Here is a 17,592-nt window from a genome sequence, read left to right as displayed (position 1 = left end):
TATACTGGGGAGCAGGTGGTGACATAAGTGTTGGCATGGATGATGACGGTCCTGCATCTAGCGGCAGAAGTAGTGCTGAGATTGAGGAGGTAGACTAAGTTAGTAGTGCTTAATATTGTTTTGATTCTTAATTTTAAAGACCTACAATTTTTGTTTCAAAGATTCTGCGTAGCAGTTGGTTTATGGCAGAAACTTTATGACTATCATTTTCTTTTTGCAATCAGGTACAATCTTTTATTTCATAATAGTATTTCGACACCTCAAAAAAGAAAAAAAATTATATTGAATTGAACATATCTGGTGAATTTCCACCAAGTGGGATCTGGGGAAGGTAAAATGTACGCAGTCCATACCGCTACCTTCGAAGAAGTAGAGAGGTGGTTTTCGATAGACCCCCCAGATAAAGACCATGATACTATTTATAAATACATATATTGATCAGAATAATCTTTCACCACAAATTTAATTGTCTTGGCACCACAGAGCACTCATATAACTTAAAAGAAAAATCTTCTCCACGAAAGACTGAATCTATCCACCAAGACTTGAACAGACGAGAACCCACCTAGTGTTTTTTTTGCCTGCACTGTCCATTTACAATAGTTTGGATCCAAATATTGGCAAATGAGACAGCAATGGCGACAAAGACCATGACAGTAGGTTGACACATTTATTTCTACTACAACAATTATCGTCTTTCTTTTTTTTTTTGTCCATTTTTCTACATCTTCATTGCATGTTTGGTACACTTCTCTTGGTTCTCTATAGTTGTTTATGGGATAAAGGAAATTTTTTTTTTTTGCAAGATTGAAGATTGGTTTTGTGTGTGTAGAGGAGTTTTATGCTAAGTTCTTGGATTTATCTTCAAGATTGAGTATTTGTTCTGCTCATTAAATTTTGGTGCCTTTTTCTTGGTTTGCTCTTGTTGTTTAGGTGCTAAAGGAACTATCTTTTTCAAGATTCTAGATTGATCTTGTGTTTGCTGAGTACTATTTAGGCTAGATTCTTGAATTATCTCCAAGATTGAGTATTTGTGCTGCTTATTGTAAAACACAAGTGGCCAAATCCTCCCAGTCCTCTTGTCCAGGAAAGCCAACATTATACTTTCATAATCTCATCTTGTATCTTTTGCAATGGCGTGACCCAGAGGAATGTTATCCCTCTTCTGGTACTCATTAACGATTATCTTCAGATCGACCTTAGCTCTTGTTGCGATAACTCTGGCCAGATGATCTTCTGTCCCTCTCTAGTTAATTGCATCACAAGCTTGTAAAACAAATCAATGGTGAAGAAAGTCTGCTGTAAGACGTTCTGAATGAAAGGAAAGCGAAGAAGAGCTCCAGTTCTTTTGTCATACTTCATGAGTATCTTCACGAGCCCTATAAGATAAAATAGAAATATATCAGAATAGATCATCACCGAATCAAGTTCGACCTTTAAGGTTTTTAGCACTGAACTCATACTAATACTATTATGGATTTAGATGTAATATTAGTTCACAAATATCATCTATAGACCACATTGAAAGAACTTGAGATGAACCCATTGCCAAAGAGCTACATCTTTCAATGCTCATCGCTACCTATGAGATTATAAAGTGACGTATGATGTCACCATCTTGGTGCACAATAATCAGACAATCACAGTAGATACAAACGTACAACAAAAGCCTGAAACGTTAATTCTTGTGCATTTACAGAGACTTCTCAGAGGCGCCCATAAAATTCTAAGGTGTAACTAATTTTCACATTCAAAGAAACAATCAAAATTATCAGTATAGTTGAGGGAACTATAATTTTTCAGCGAAACTCTCTCCCCATGGCATCTTAATGATCTCATCATTACGATCCTTCGCCTTTGCCATAATATCTTGCAAATCCTGTTATCAATTCACAAGACATGTCAAATACAAGATCAAAATTTAACAAGACCTTGCTGAATCATTCTTTATTTTTCGAGAAGTAACGATCTTTTTCCTCCTTATTGGAAACAACTAGATGCATAACCAATAGTTAATGTGAAGTACATCTGTGGCCAATGATTTATTTGTATCCCAGCACAACTAAAAACAACAATTACAATCAAATGTTAAAATGGGTACCTCCAACATTAGACCTTTTAATACCCAACTCCCCTTTCATGTATAGAGTAAACCCATCTATCGTTTTCTTCGTTGATTGATGCGGTGGCTTTAATAAAACTCCATCTTTCGGAATCCACCTATTTTTTCAACTTTTTCAGCTTTGTAACGGCTATTCCACTTTATTATTCTTATTTTTCGAGTTCTTCCCCTTTTCAACTATAATTCCGTTGATTTCACTGCTGGAATTTTTGAATTCAGAGAAGAAATTGAAAGTGGATTTTCCATTTCTCTAGAGTATAACTGTTGCACTTGCACGGTTGAAAATACAATGTACAAAAAAGAATTCAAGAAGGACTAAGGAAGGGTAATTTGGTAAACAAACATATTTTTATAAAAATTATATAAATATATATTATCTTTAACGCATCAAATCAAACGTTGTGTAAAAAATAATGTATGTATAACTAATACCATTATTATTAATAATTGTATTAATGATACAAGTATTACTAATACACCTTATTCAGCATTATTCTTATACATTGTACCAAACGGCCCCTAAATAAACACCTAACTACAAAACCTCATTTACAATACCGAGACTTCTCTGATATATAGTTTGTGGTCATATATCACTTGGGACATCCATATGAGGAGATAAACCTAAGGATCTATTCCTATTTAGAAGACTCATGGGTTTAATAAGCTCATCAAGATCATACAGTTGGATCTCTGTGGGACCACTCTCAGAAAGTGGTGTTTCCTTACTTCTTTGATCAATAGTCTGTTCCTCTTCATCACTATCATCATCTAGGCTAATAAAATCAACAAACCATCCTTCTTTATAGAATATGTCATTTCTCCTTCTTCAATCGATCTTGCAGTTTCTTTTTATTTTCATCGATTGATGATTTACTCATATTGTAATTTGTTGTCTTAAGCAAATATGAACTGTCGCTTTGTTTACCGTTGGAGAAAGTGTAACCTAATATATCAAATGAAAAAGTAAATGGCAGGAAGAATTTAATCCATTTAGCCTCCTACATTAAAATTTAAATAAATTTATTTTAAAAAAGAGAAAATACCCTATTACCCCCCTGAACTATACCCAAAATGGTTGTAACACATCTCAACATAAAGGGGGTCCTATTACCCTTGAACTAATTAAAAGTATAATTTTAATACCCTTCATGTCTACGCGGCACACACATGTCTACGCGGCACACACATGTGCCTACGTGGACACTTCAGCGTGTTGTGCCACGTAGGCACTAAGGGTGTCAAAATTATACTTTTAATTAGTTCAGGGGGTAATAGAACCCCTTTAAGTTGAGGTATGTTTCTTCCGTTTCGGGTATAGTTTAGGGGGTAATAGAGTATTATCTCTTTAAAAAATAATACTTCCTCCATTTAAAAAAGAATGACCTACTTTTCTTTTTAGTCTGCTTCAAAAAGAATAACCCCTTTTCTTTTTTAACAACTTTTTAATTTCAACTTTCCACATCACATGTTTAAGACCACAAGATTAAAGGGCATTTTGGTACATTTAACATTTCTTTAATTTAACACCACAAGATTCAAAAGTCTTTTTTATTTTCTTAAACTTCATGCCAAGTCAAACAAGGTCATTCTTTTTTAAAAGAAGAAAGTATATTGTTATTCCTATTTTACCCTCATAAAAAAATTATTAAAAGAATAATTTTACTACTTTGTAAGAAAATAAAGAGATTAAAATGTAAATTATAAGAAAAAATAGAATAGGGTGTAAGTCAAAAACGATACCACGCATTATGGATTTATGGTGCAAATTGCAATGAACCCGAGTAATTGTCCAGTTGGGAGTCCAAAAGGACGTGTGCTGCTTAAGGCCGTATATGCGGGGTTTTTTTTTTTTTTGGTATTTGAAATTTATGTTCTTAATTTGAATAAAGTAGTTCATAGAGGCTATAAGAAAAAATCTAAGAAATAAGTTTTAGCAATCTCCAAAACTAAAATCTTGAGGTAGCTGGTAAAATTTATCACACCCCTTTTTGAACCAAAAAGATTGTTGATTTTAAAGTTCAAAAAGACTTTTTATTAGTAAAGTGACAAAATAAAGATTTGTTTCGAAAAAGATTCATTTTTTTAATTAAATTCAGAATCGTCACTTGACATAATTCGGTGTGCCAAATCACCTTTGAAAAATATTTTTCAAAATGATTTGACTCTTTAGACTGGTTTATAATCATAGATTCCGATTAAGAAATTCTGTTGACCGACGAAAAGGTGTTAGACACCCCTCGATCTTGTGGTTTGACCACGGTCGCTTTGTGGAGCGAATCAGCTATTCGACACTAAGAGTGTACAAACCACATAAAACACACAACAATTAAACAAACACAAACAAAACAAATTCCAAAAATATAATATCCAATCCAATTATACAGTCCCAAAAATAGAAAAAAATATGAAAATGTAAACCTACACTAATACTGAACTACGCTCCAATATTTTACCCAATGCCTCGAGCCTTCGTCAGAAACGTCCTCCGAATACAAAATACCTCAGGACATTCCCTGGTCAAACGATCCATTTGATCCAAAAAGCAATAAAACTAAGTCATTCAACACATGTTTCAAGCATTCAATATTCCACAATTCCTAAATTTGCCTATTCAAACCTACTATTTGCCTACCCAATTTGACTTATCATGATACTATCACGTTTCATATGTTAATTTTTAATTCCCACCTCCAACATCGTTTTTATCAATCACACCATCAAAATTATTCAAATTCATTCCTCATACCACCGAAATCACATCGTCAATTACATAATCATAACATCAAAAACATCAAACAATCATAATCACCCAACACATAATCACATCATCAATCCAATAAATTAAAGTAAAATAGAAAGACAGAGTTAAAGGAATGGACCTTTTGAGTATTTCGAGAAGTTATGACGAGAATAAAATAGATGTTTGGAGCCTCAAAGAATACCAAACCTCAACTCCCAAATCAGTTATGATTCAGTTCGAACCGCGATAGACTCGAAATCCGACTCGAATTAGCAATTTCACGAAAAACAGATGAATCCCAAAAATAAAAATACGAACAAACTGAGTCTGGTAGACGAGATTTTAGAATTTTACACTTGAATTCGATCAAAGGACGATCTATAAACCAATTCCGGAAAAAATGTTCGCCAAAAAAATAGTCAAGAAGCCGAAAAAACAGTTGACATCGGAAAATTCGATGCCAGCCGGATTTTCGCCCAACCATTTCTCAATTTCTCTCCGTTTCTATTCTTCATTCTCCTGATTTCGCTCTCTCATCTTTGATTCCCTCTCGCATCTCTCTTTTTTCATCATCTTTGTGTGTGCACGTGTGATTTTTGTGCGTTTAATTGGGGGTTCGAAAAGGAAAAAGAAAAAAGGAAGATGATGGTCCCTTCTTTTTTCTTCTGCATCTATACATTCTCTAAAAGGAAGAAGAGAATCCAAAACCTTCCCCTTTTGTGCCTCCCCCCTTCCTGTGTTACTATGTGTGTATATATAAATTATGAGTGGGAAAAAAAGTGCCCAGGGTGGGGTAGGGTTTGTGGGTATGAGGTTAGGGGGTTGGGTAGGGTAGTGGTGAGGTGTAAAAATTAGTTAGGATAACAGAATATTAGGGATTAGAGATTTAATTTGTTAGATTTGGTTATTATTTGTCTCCTTGTGGAGAAGGTGTAGAATGGGTGAGGGTACGTGGTAAGGTGAACTAGAATTGAATAAAATCAAATTTCGGGAGGGATAAAATTAAGTGTCTACAAAGTTATTTCATATGACTAAGAAATCGTGGGCTATAATAAATTGTTGCGGTTTGGTCTTTCTCCAAAATCCACACATAGCAAGAGTGTTAGTGCACTAGGTCGTTTTAATCTCCACATTAGCTTGAGACAAATATTACTCCCTCCATTTCAAAAAGAATGACCTAGTTTAACTTGGCACAAAGTTTAAGAAAATAAAGAAGACTTTTGAATCTTGTGGCCTTAAATTAAAGTTGTGTCAAATATATCAAAATGCCCTTTAATCTTGTGATTCTAAATATGTCATGTGGAAAGTTGAAATTAAAGTATTGCCAAAAAGGGAAAGGGATCATTCTTTTTTAAACGAACCAAAAAGGAAACTAGGTCATTCTTTTTTAAACGGAAGGAGTATATATTAACTAAGTAATCTAAAAGTTTTATTTTTGCATGTTAAAAAAATACTTAATTTTCTTTGAATTCAAATATTTGGTAATATAATAATGTTTATCATAACATTTACTAAGCATAAGGGTGTCAAATGGGCCGGGCTGATCCGATTGAGCCCGGCCCACTTATAAAAATCAGTCCAACTTAACCTGGTCCGGTAAGCCCTAGGGATTTAGGGTATCGATTTTCGGACCAATTTTTTTATTGATTTGGGCCCGATAAATTCGGCCTGGACCAAGCCCAGTTAGGGCCCGCCGGTTAACCGGCCCGACCCGAACCGATAATTTTTTTTTTTTTTTTTAAATTGAATTTAACTATAACTTAGTTTTAATATATTATTAATTTACAATCAAGTATTATTAATTCATATATGTATATATATATATCTTCTATAGATGTATATATTTAACGTATACATGTGTATATACTTTATAAATTAATATATAACTATATATATAATTATATATTGTAGTATATATATATTGTAGTATATTTTATTTAAAGTAGTACACATATATTGAATGGTACGTATATTTGTGTATATATCTTCTATAGACATGTATATTTAATGTATACATGTGTATATGCTTTATAAATTAGTATATAACTATATATATATTGTAGTATATACATATATTGTAGTATATGTTTTACTTAAAGTAGTACATATACATTGAATGTTGCATATATGTGTGTATATATCTTCTATAGACGTGCATATTTAATGTATACATGCATATATATTTTATAAAATAGTATATAACTATATATATATATTGTAGTATATGTTTTACTTAAAGTAGTACATATACATTGAATGTTGCATATATTTGTGTATATATCTTCTATAGACGTGCATATTTAATGTATACATGCGTATATATTTTATAAAATAGTATATAACTATATAACTATATATATATATATATTGTAGTATATACATATATTGTAGTATATGTTTTACTTAAAGTAGTACATATATATTGAATGGTGCATACATTTGTGTATATATCTTCTATAGACGTGCATATTTAATGTATACATGCGTATATATTTTATAAATTAGTATATAACTATATATATATTGTAGTATATACATATATTGTAGTATATGTTTTACTTAAAGTAGTACATATATATTGAATGATGTGTATATTTGTGTATATATCTTCTATAGACGTGCTTATTTAATGTATACATGCATATATATTTTATAAATTAGTATATAACTATATATATATATATATATATATATATATATATATATTGTAGTATATATATATATATATTGTAGTATATACATATATTGTAGTATATGTTTTACTTTAAGTAGTATGTATATATTGAATTGTGCGTATATTTGTGTATATATCTTCTATAGACGTGCATATTTAATGTATATATGCGTATATGTTTTATAAATTAGTATATAACTATATATATATATCGTAGTATATACATATATTTTAGTGTATGCTTTACTTAAAGTAGTACATATATATTGAATAGTGCGTATATTTGTGTATTTATATCTTCTATATACGTGTATATTTAATGTATATATGTGTATATGTTTTATAAATTAGTATATAACTCTACAATATATTTATACTTATATATATTTTAGTATATATATGTTGTAGTATATGCTTAATTTAAAGTAGTACGTATAGTCGTATATATTGAATGTTGCATATATATGTGTAATTGTGTATATGTGTATATATTTTTTGCATTCTAATGTAGTATATACTGTATACATAATGTATATATATTTTTTAACGTATTTAAAATGTATATAGGTGGGTATATATTGTGTATATGAAATTTTTTATTTTTTTTTAAATTTTTGACCAGGTTTGACCGAATTTTTAATCGGGTTTAGGTGGGTTAACCGGGTTGTGTAAAGTGGGCCGGGTTAGGGTGGTTTTGAAATTTTTACTGTTGAGCCCAGCCGGCCTAGCCCACTTAACCCCCAATACGGACCCGGACCGACCCACAACCCGATTAATTTAATAGGGCCAGTTCCGTGTTCGCCGGGCTGGCCCACTTGACAACTATAACTCAGCATTAGTTGATATTACACATGCTTTATTCTTATTCTATATTTTGGTTATAAACATAAAACTCACGAAATAACCTAATTTATTTTTTTTGCGTGTTCAAATAATACTCAATTTACTTTGAATTCAAATAGTATGTTAATATAATAATATTTATCAGAATATTTACTCAATGTTAATTGATATTACACATACATTATTCTTACTAGTTTAGATGTACGGGCCTTGCGCGTGTACCTCACTTTAATGAATTCAAACATTATATTAAATATGATATTTGTTTAAATAATAAAGATGAATATAATAATTAAATTTAATATCTTTTGAGTATGTAAAGATGGAGAATTTATTTATTAAACCTAACCTTTACCAAAAATATTTTTATAAGTTGATTGACATTCATCTATCATTTGTAAATTGCAACAAAACAATACAATGATAGAGACATCAAAATAATATAATTAAATCTAATCTTTGCACACAAAAAAATTTTCAAAGTCATCCGACACTCTCATATATCACCTGTAAACAATAACAAAATAATACTATAATAGATATCTGAAAATAATACAACTAAACCTAACATTTTAATAAAAAAATTCTTCAAAGCCAACCAACATTTAGCTATCACCTGTAAACTGCAACAAAATAATACGATAATATTGATATCAAAACAATACATTAAACTTAAATTTTACAAACAAAAATTTCTCAAAGCCGATCGAGATTCATCTACGAACTATAACTAACACAATATAACAAACTAACAGAGATATTATGATAATATAATTAAACCTAATTTTTACCTTAAAAACTTTTTCAAAATCGACCCACATTCATCTAGCATCTGTAAATTAACATAAAATAAGAAGATAATAAAGATATCAAAAAAAATACAATTAAACCTAACCTTTACGCAAGAAATTCTTCAAAGCCAACCGACTTTCATCTATGACCTGTTAACTATGAGAAAACAGTATGATAGTGATCATAAAACTTCGATTTTGTTCGAAATAATTCTTTTCTGAGTGAAAATTTTGATCCTAAAGAATGTTTTTGAACGAAAACAAAGAAGATATATATATATATATATATGTTGAATTCTATTATGCTAACAAAAACAGTGAAGAAGTTGACGATTAGAAAATCAAACATCAACCAATCTAGACACGAAATCAAATCAAGTTAGTTGAACATCAATAATATTCTCCCAATAGGCATAGATTATAGATATAGATTATAGATATAGATTATATATTTTAGAAGTCAATATTATATTTAATATTATAAGAATAATAATATAATAATTAAAGAAAAAGATGAAATGATAATTTTATCTATTATGAAAATGTTTAATGAATGTCAAAAAATTCAAAGAGTGATTTTAAAACTATTTTATAGAATTGAATTGGGTACTCTTTTTTCAGTTACTGTGTTCTTTTTTTTTTTTTCTTTTCAAAGAGAAAACCTTAATTAGATATTTTTTTCTTTACCAGAAATTTAGGGCAAAAACAAAAACCATTTTTTTAAGTCCTTCGACCCTTTTCTTGGGGTAGAAGGTCACGCACAATAAAATATCAAATAAAATATTACCATAAATTTTGAAATTTTGTTATAAGTAGAAGAACTTTTTATTTTTCAGTTAATGTCTTTTTTTAAAATTTTAGAAAGTATCTTAATTAGATTTTGTTTCCTTACAGTGATTTAGGACAAAAACAAAATCTTTTTTTAAGTCAATCAACACTTTTTTTTGGTAAAAGATCACGCAAAATAAAATAACAAACAAAATATTACCATAAGTTTAGAAATTCTGTTATAAATAGAAAATCTTCACTATTTAATTTTTAATATATTTATTATTGTCATTAATTTTGATGACTTCTAATAAGAAAAGGTTTTACTATAAATATATTGAATTGATTTTCAACACTTAAATATAAGAAAAAAATTGGGAAAAAATGATTTTGTCTAAAGAAAATACTTTTATTGAAGGGAAAAAAATTCAAATCACTTTTCGTCTTCACATTTTTAATATATTTCTTCACTATTTCATTTTTAATATATTTATTATTGTCATTAATTTTGATGACTTCTAATAAGAAGAGGTTTTACTATAAATATATTGAATTAATTTTCAACACTTAAATATTATAAAAAAAATAGGAAAAAGACGATCTTGTCTAAAGCAAATACTTTTATTGAAGGACAAAAAATTCAAATCACTTTTTCTAGAGTTTTCACACTTTTAATATATTATAGATATAGATTCTATCTTTCGTTCACCTTTTTTCTTATAAACATAAAATTCATGTGCAATGCATGTACACTAAACTAATTATTAAAAAGAAGAAGAAGTACAACTTCATGAAAAATAATAGGAAATTTGCCCTCATGTGAAAAAGAAAATAAGTTTCAATTTGAAAGTTTAACTTTTACTTTTGAAAGTGTTTAGTGTTTATGAAGCTGCCTCTTTCTGTGTCTACCGTTGCTTCGAAATCAACATTTACTTTCAATAATAGCTTTATCTGAACCATTCTTTTTCTATCCATATCAACATCTCGTGAAGAGGAGCTGAGTGGGGTATGATTGGGCTGTGGAGTTCTAGTGAAAATGTGAATGGGAAATAGAGAAAAGGAAATGGTGGAAAGGTGAAATATATGTTCACTTTATAATAGGAACGTTCTCCCATTGTCACGATCCGAACTGCGACCCTAATCACAACGGACATCCTAAAGAAATGAAGGCCCGAGATGACCCCTTAGCATTATATCATAAGTATAGTAATAATTAAAGTTGCACAAGTAGACACATGAGATATGAAATTCAACGTACACAATGAAAAAAAGTCAAGTCTCGAAATATAACATGAAAACATTTACTTGACTCTGTCTACGGAGCCTCTAACAATATGAATAAAAATCTTATTCCGGAACACGACCCCGACATATATCATAAAACTAAAATAAACCAGCTCTAACAGTAAGAAATAAACATAGCCCTCCAAAATATAGATGGCTCACCACTTCCTAGTTGCCATCCCGAGTGAAATTCTAATGTTGAATCGAATCGTGGGGGTGAGCTTTGGAACCTACATCATGAAAGGATGTAGCATCCAAGGATGATCAGTACGATGAATATTGGCATGCAATCCACGACAAAGGGAACTAAACCAGTTTAATAAATAGTTTTTAAAATTCATGTCATAAGCTCAAAACGAATATAATAAGTAGTAAATGACGAAGAATGTAAACAAACCATAATCATTTGAAAACATTACTTCTGGACTATGTAATTTATACCGACATTAAGTAATCTACGGGCTATATGGGTCTGGTACTCCCCAATCGGTAGAGCCTTAATCCATGTTAGCCGCATTTATGACGTAGTCATATTTTTGGTCATCATTTGTAAACATAACTACATAATACTATGTGAAGCAAACAAACAACGGTCATACTTTGTCAAGGACAAGACCTCCCACGTCGGCAAACGCAGTTTCTAGTGTTAGTCACAAGAACCACACCTTCTTGGTGCAACTACACCATCCTCTTTGAGCCAACTTAAAATATTTTTCCTTGCTTTTATTTATGGAATCTTTCACTAAGGCATTCACATTCTATACCGTTATATCAAGACTTTCAAGCAATCCTTAACATGCCAAATCATTTTCATATAATATTTTAGACTCCTAAATTTGTCTTTCAATTCATAGACAGAGCCCCCAAGGTCTTTCAAACCATTTAACATTTCATCTTTTTATACCACACATTATTCAAAAGACGGAGTAAACATGATAATTCCATGAAAAACAAGTTTGAAATGAGTTGAGGGTCATATTTTCATCATGCACAATCTTAAAAGTTGTGAATCCATGTTAACAAGTTCATTATTTTATATAATGTATTTACAGCTCAAAACCCATTAATAATGCTTTTAAAAACCCATAAAACAAGAGGAGAAATCAATATAAGGCTTTTCACAATAATATCCTCAACCCTAGTTTAAAATTACCAATTGAAACATACACAAGAATAGTTAAAATCCATAATTTATGATAATAATAGTGTAGGAAGTGTTCAACATGCCTTTTTGATGGAAGAAATTAGAGAAAATCTTGAATACTTAACCTTGGGGATTGAACCCTAACTTGAAATTGATATGAAGACTTAATTGACTTGTATTGATTTCCATATCCTTGATGATGAATTTGGTAAGAAAACGTTGAGAAGAAACCATAATCTTTGACCCTTCTTGAAACTTTAGGATTGGGAGTTTGGGATTTTTGGGAGAAAATAGAAATGAGAGATTTGAAAATGATTCTTATAGTTTAGGATGATTTTGAGGATTAAAAATGAATTGGAGAAGTCACACGGGGTGAAAGGACCATTTTTGCCCCTAATTTAATAAGAGAATAGAAAAATTTTAGGTCTGGAAATTGGAGCTCCAGTCGCTCGTGCGACCAATCGCACACTTTGTATAGCGTCTCACTAAAACACTTATAACTTCTTACTTCAAATTCGAATTGATGAGAGGTTAGTTGAGTTGCAACAATGATTTGAAGATCTTTAATTTGGCCATAGTAGTCAATGTAATTCGTTATATACTAGGAGTAATGGTCACTGTAAGTTGACCCAAGTAAGAATGTCTACTATAACTCAATTGGTAGGGAAGTTCTCAACTCAACTTTGAGTTAGGAGATTTTTATAACTCCAATTCATCTCCAGAGATGTTTACCTACTAAAGAATCGATCATCACACTTATATTTAGATAGAAATCATTGGGTTCGGCTCATACATGTAGTAAGGACAGTTCAAATTCTAACCCAAAAATGTGGGGTGTTACACACAAATTGGTGGTAGAAAGAAAAATCCTAGTTCTTAAGTATAGAAGCACCCATTCATATGAATAATGAGACAAAAATAAGACAAGCCTCGCGCTGTCGTTGCTCGCTCAGCTTCGACTTTAAATCGATCGAGAGATTATCTTTTTTGATAAAATTTATTTGAAAGTTGTGAGTGAAATATTCTCCATTTACTGAAGCACACGAGCATGTGCGGACGTATATTACAACGCAACTCAAAGAGATGCAAACCTTAGAGGTACTGTGTGAAAACGAGAACGTGACCTGTGGACATAGGTCACCATCTATGAATGCATATGGGGTCCACAAGTGGCACAAAAGTTCCAGTTTGCAGGCGCATGTGGATCTGATGGTCTGAAATAGTGTGATTTTAAGAATCATTGCTTCTTTTTTGAAGCACCACCTTTTGGTTATAAAAACCTAAATTTTACCTCAGGTATAAGCACAAAAATTTTGAAGGGAAATACTTCTTTTTCTTGAAAAACTCAAGTGTGATTTACGAATGTTGAGTGCAATTATTTTGTGATAGAGTTTGAGGTTCCACAATTCTGTCAATTGAGGTTCCACAATTCTGTCAATTTGATTTATTTATTCAAGGATATATTCTACAACCACATGTACTTTAGTGGAGTATTTTCCTTTAGGACATACTGTCAATTCGGTGGATTTGAACATTCTAATCTTCATCTCTTTACAAATGTTTGGTTTTGCTATTTTTGTAGAAAATAGTTTGAACTTTATTTTATTGTTGTTCATAAGTTCGGTTGAACTGATCGTTAAAGTTCAAAGTTGTAAATGCAGAGTTACAACTTTATTTGATTGTTCATATATTAGTTTGAACACATGTTCAAAGTTATTGTTGGAAAATATAGATTTTATTAAACTCAAAAAACAACAATCTTAAGGAAAATATTAAGTACTTTTGTAATATGTATTGGGACTGATTTTGAGGAGACTAAATTATTGGAATTTTCTACTCCCTTGGTTGGATGAATATAAAACTTCACGGATAAATCAATGTGGAAATTCAGTTTGGAGAATATAAAAATTTCAGTGTTTCATTGAACTTTCCACATTGGTTTTTGGAGTTTAAAACTTTTGGGTTTCACTCTATTTGAATTTAATTCTGATTTAAAGTCATAAAGACTTCATCACATTTCAAAGTTCATTCGTTTATGATTTGAAGATATAAAAACTTCATCGTTGACTAGAAACAAGTTGGTTAAAGGCTAAAGTCTTTATTGTTAGTATTCTGAAATACTAAAGTTTTGTCAAAGATTGTTAGAAAAATGAAGAATGAAACTGAACAATAAATTAATTCGATTGTGAATGGTGTTGTCCCAATGGCAACCAATGTTACGTCATTAAGTCATTTAGATGTTGCTTCAACAGTTGACAAACAAACCAAAAATTCTTTTTGCGATGAACTTCAAAGAATAACAACAAATGATTTTTTTAGCTTACTAAACTTGAAATGCAATGATTAACAAGTAGAGATCCTCATATTATTGAAAAAGGAACATTTTAAAACCAGTTATCTAGTTTGGAAGATCTTTTGATTCATCTCAAGATAAAACAGGATTATGAGTTCTATGAGAAATCAACAAGGATAGTTGCAAATCTTTTTAAAGATAATGGTACACATAATAAGAAAAGGAAGAAGTCTTATGACCAAGAGAAAGAGAAGAACAAGAAAAGGCTCAACGGGAAGTGCCACAATTATAGTGATGTTGACCATAAAGCTTTAAATTATCTAATTCTGAATAAGAACAAGAAAAAAATTTAGAAAGACATGTTGAAAGAAACTAAAGAGATTGAAAATCTGTGTGCCATGATCACTGAATTCATTCAAGTTGGAAATCCCAATGAATGGTGATTTGAATCTGGAGACAGTAGACATATTTGTGCGGATAAAGATGCTTTTGCTACTTATGATACCACTGGTCCCAAAAAAGTGATCTTCATGAAAAATAATGTAATAGTCAAGGTTGAAGGAAGTAGGGAGATATTTCTAAAAATGACTTCCAGGAAGGTGTTGACTCTCAACAAAGTTTTCCATGTTCCTACTATTTTAGGAAGAACTTAGTGTTGACAACACTTTTTATTACAAATGAATTTAAGTGTATTTTTGTTTTGGAGAAAGTTGTAATAAGCAAGAATGAAATGTTTATAGGAAACGACTACCTCAATGAAGGCGTTTTCAAACTTGATGTAATGATTGTTGAAATGATGAGGCTTCTTCTTACTTTCTCAAGTTAAATGATTTGTGGAATACTAATTTAGGATATTTCTATTACAAAACCTTGTAAAAATTAATTAATTTTGAAGTTTTGCCTAACTTTAGGTGCAATAGATCTAAATGTCAAATATGTGTTGAATCAAAGTATGCTAAGAATCCGTATAAGTCTGTTGAAAAGAATTCATATTCCTCTGACTTAATTCACATTGACATTTTTATATGAAGTCAACACCATCTCGTGGTGGGATAAAGTATTTCATAACTTTTATTGACGATTGTAGTAGATATTGTTATGTTTATTTGTTGAAAAGTAAATATAAAGTAAGAAATATTTAGGTAATATAAAACTCAAGTTGGAAACCAGTTGGATAAAAAAAATTGAAATGATAAGAAATGATAGGAGTGGAGAATATGAATCTCCTTTTACATAGGTATGTTTGAAAAATGGAGTTTTCCATCAAACTACTACCCCACTCACGTTAATAAAATGGGATTATGGAAAGAAAAAATCGAACGTTGAAAAAAATGATGAATAACTTACTTATAAGTTCAGGTTTATCACAGAACTTATGGGGGAAATCTATCCTTACAACTACTCAAATACTCAATCGAGTGCCACATAGAAAGACACAATCTATTCCATATGACAAATGTTATCGAAGAAAATCCAACTTGAAATATTTTAAAGTGCGGGAGTATTTAGCTAAAGTCCAAGTTCCTATACCCAAAAGGACGAAATAGGGCCAAAGATTGTGGACTATGTTTTCATCAGATATGATTTAATAGTAATGTATGTTGAGTTTTGGTTCATAAATCTGAACATTCAGATATTCATGATATTATGACAATTGAATAACATAATGTTGAGTTATTTGAACATATTTATCCATATAAGACTATACATGAGCTGTCTAGTAAATAGGCTAAATGACCTAAGAATCAACTAAAGGAGAATATACTTAATGAAAATCCAAGGCATAGTAAGAAACAAAGAAAATCAACTTTATTCATATCTAATTTTGTGACATTTTTTCTTGAAAATGACCTTCAAACATACAAAGAAACTATGTTTTCTGGGGATTCTTCCTTTTCGAAAAAGGCTGTCATAGTAAGACTGATTTAATCTTGAGAAACCATACTTGGGAGTTGGTTGTTCTTCCTTTAGAAAATAAACCTTTAGATTATAAATGGATCTTCAAAAGAAAAACGAAAGATGATGGTATTACTAATAAAATACACAACAAAACTTATTGTGAATGACTTTAGACAAAAAGGACTTGGTTATTGTGACATATACTTGCCAAGGATGACATCCATTCAGATGTTAGTTATATTAGCAATGGTAAATGGTCTTAAAATCTATCAAATGGATGTGAAAAAAACTTTCTTGAATGGAGAATCGGAGGAAAAAACTTACATAGAACAAATCAAGGGTTTTACGATGGAATTACTAAACCCTGCCAGTAGGTAAGCTGAACCATAACTCGAAGCTAAATGTAATGGGTTAAATTGGTGGAAATGCCCCCAAAAGGGCGAAATAGACAATAAAGAAAGAAATAACAAAGCAATAGGATAGTCTAAAAGATAGTCATAATATAGAAAACCATCCAATGGCCTGGTACAGCAGTACAAGAGTTACTATATAAATACAACCCAAGTTCTAAAATAGTCAATACCATCCTGTCTCAAAACTAAAGACTAGACATAAATAAGATAGAAAGAAATGGAGCGATACGACTCCAAGAGATCATCCTATCTCCAAAAACACAACACAATCATCGAATTAGCGGCAGCAACTAGTACTCAGATCTGGACTAAAAAGTTACAGAAGTGTAGTATGAGTACAAAAACATGGGTAATCATTAGGCATCATTGTCCGTCTGAGCTAAATCATGATATAAATATAATAAAATATGAGATAACATAACTAAGTCAAATATCATTTACACAAATGATTAAAAAAACTGGAATGATAACATAAACACTTGCAATTACAACTAAAAATTAAGGCAATAAATGCAAAAAAGTAAATAAACCAACCCAGAGGGTACAATTAAGTAAAGCATAATTGGAATTACCATTCATTTACAACAATACCAATACAACTAGAATTCATTTGTATCA

Source organism: Capsicum annuum, unplaced genomic scaffold (assembly GCF_002878395.1).
Source record: "Capsicum annuum cultivar UCD-10X-F1 unplaced genomic scaffold, UCD10Xv1.1 ctg995, whole genome shotgun sequence".
NCBI lineage: Eukaryota > Viridiplantae > Streptophyta > Magnoliopsida > Solanales > Solanaceae > Capsicum > Capsicum annuum.
Note: the sequence above shows the minus strand (reverse complement) of the source record.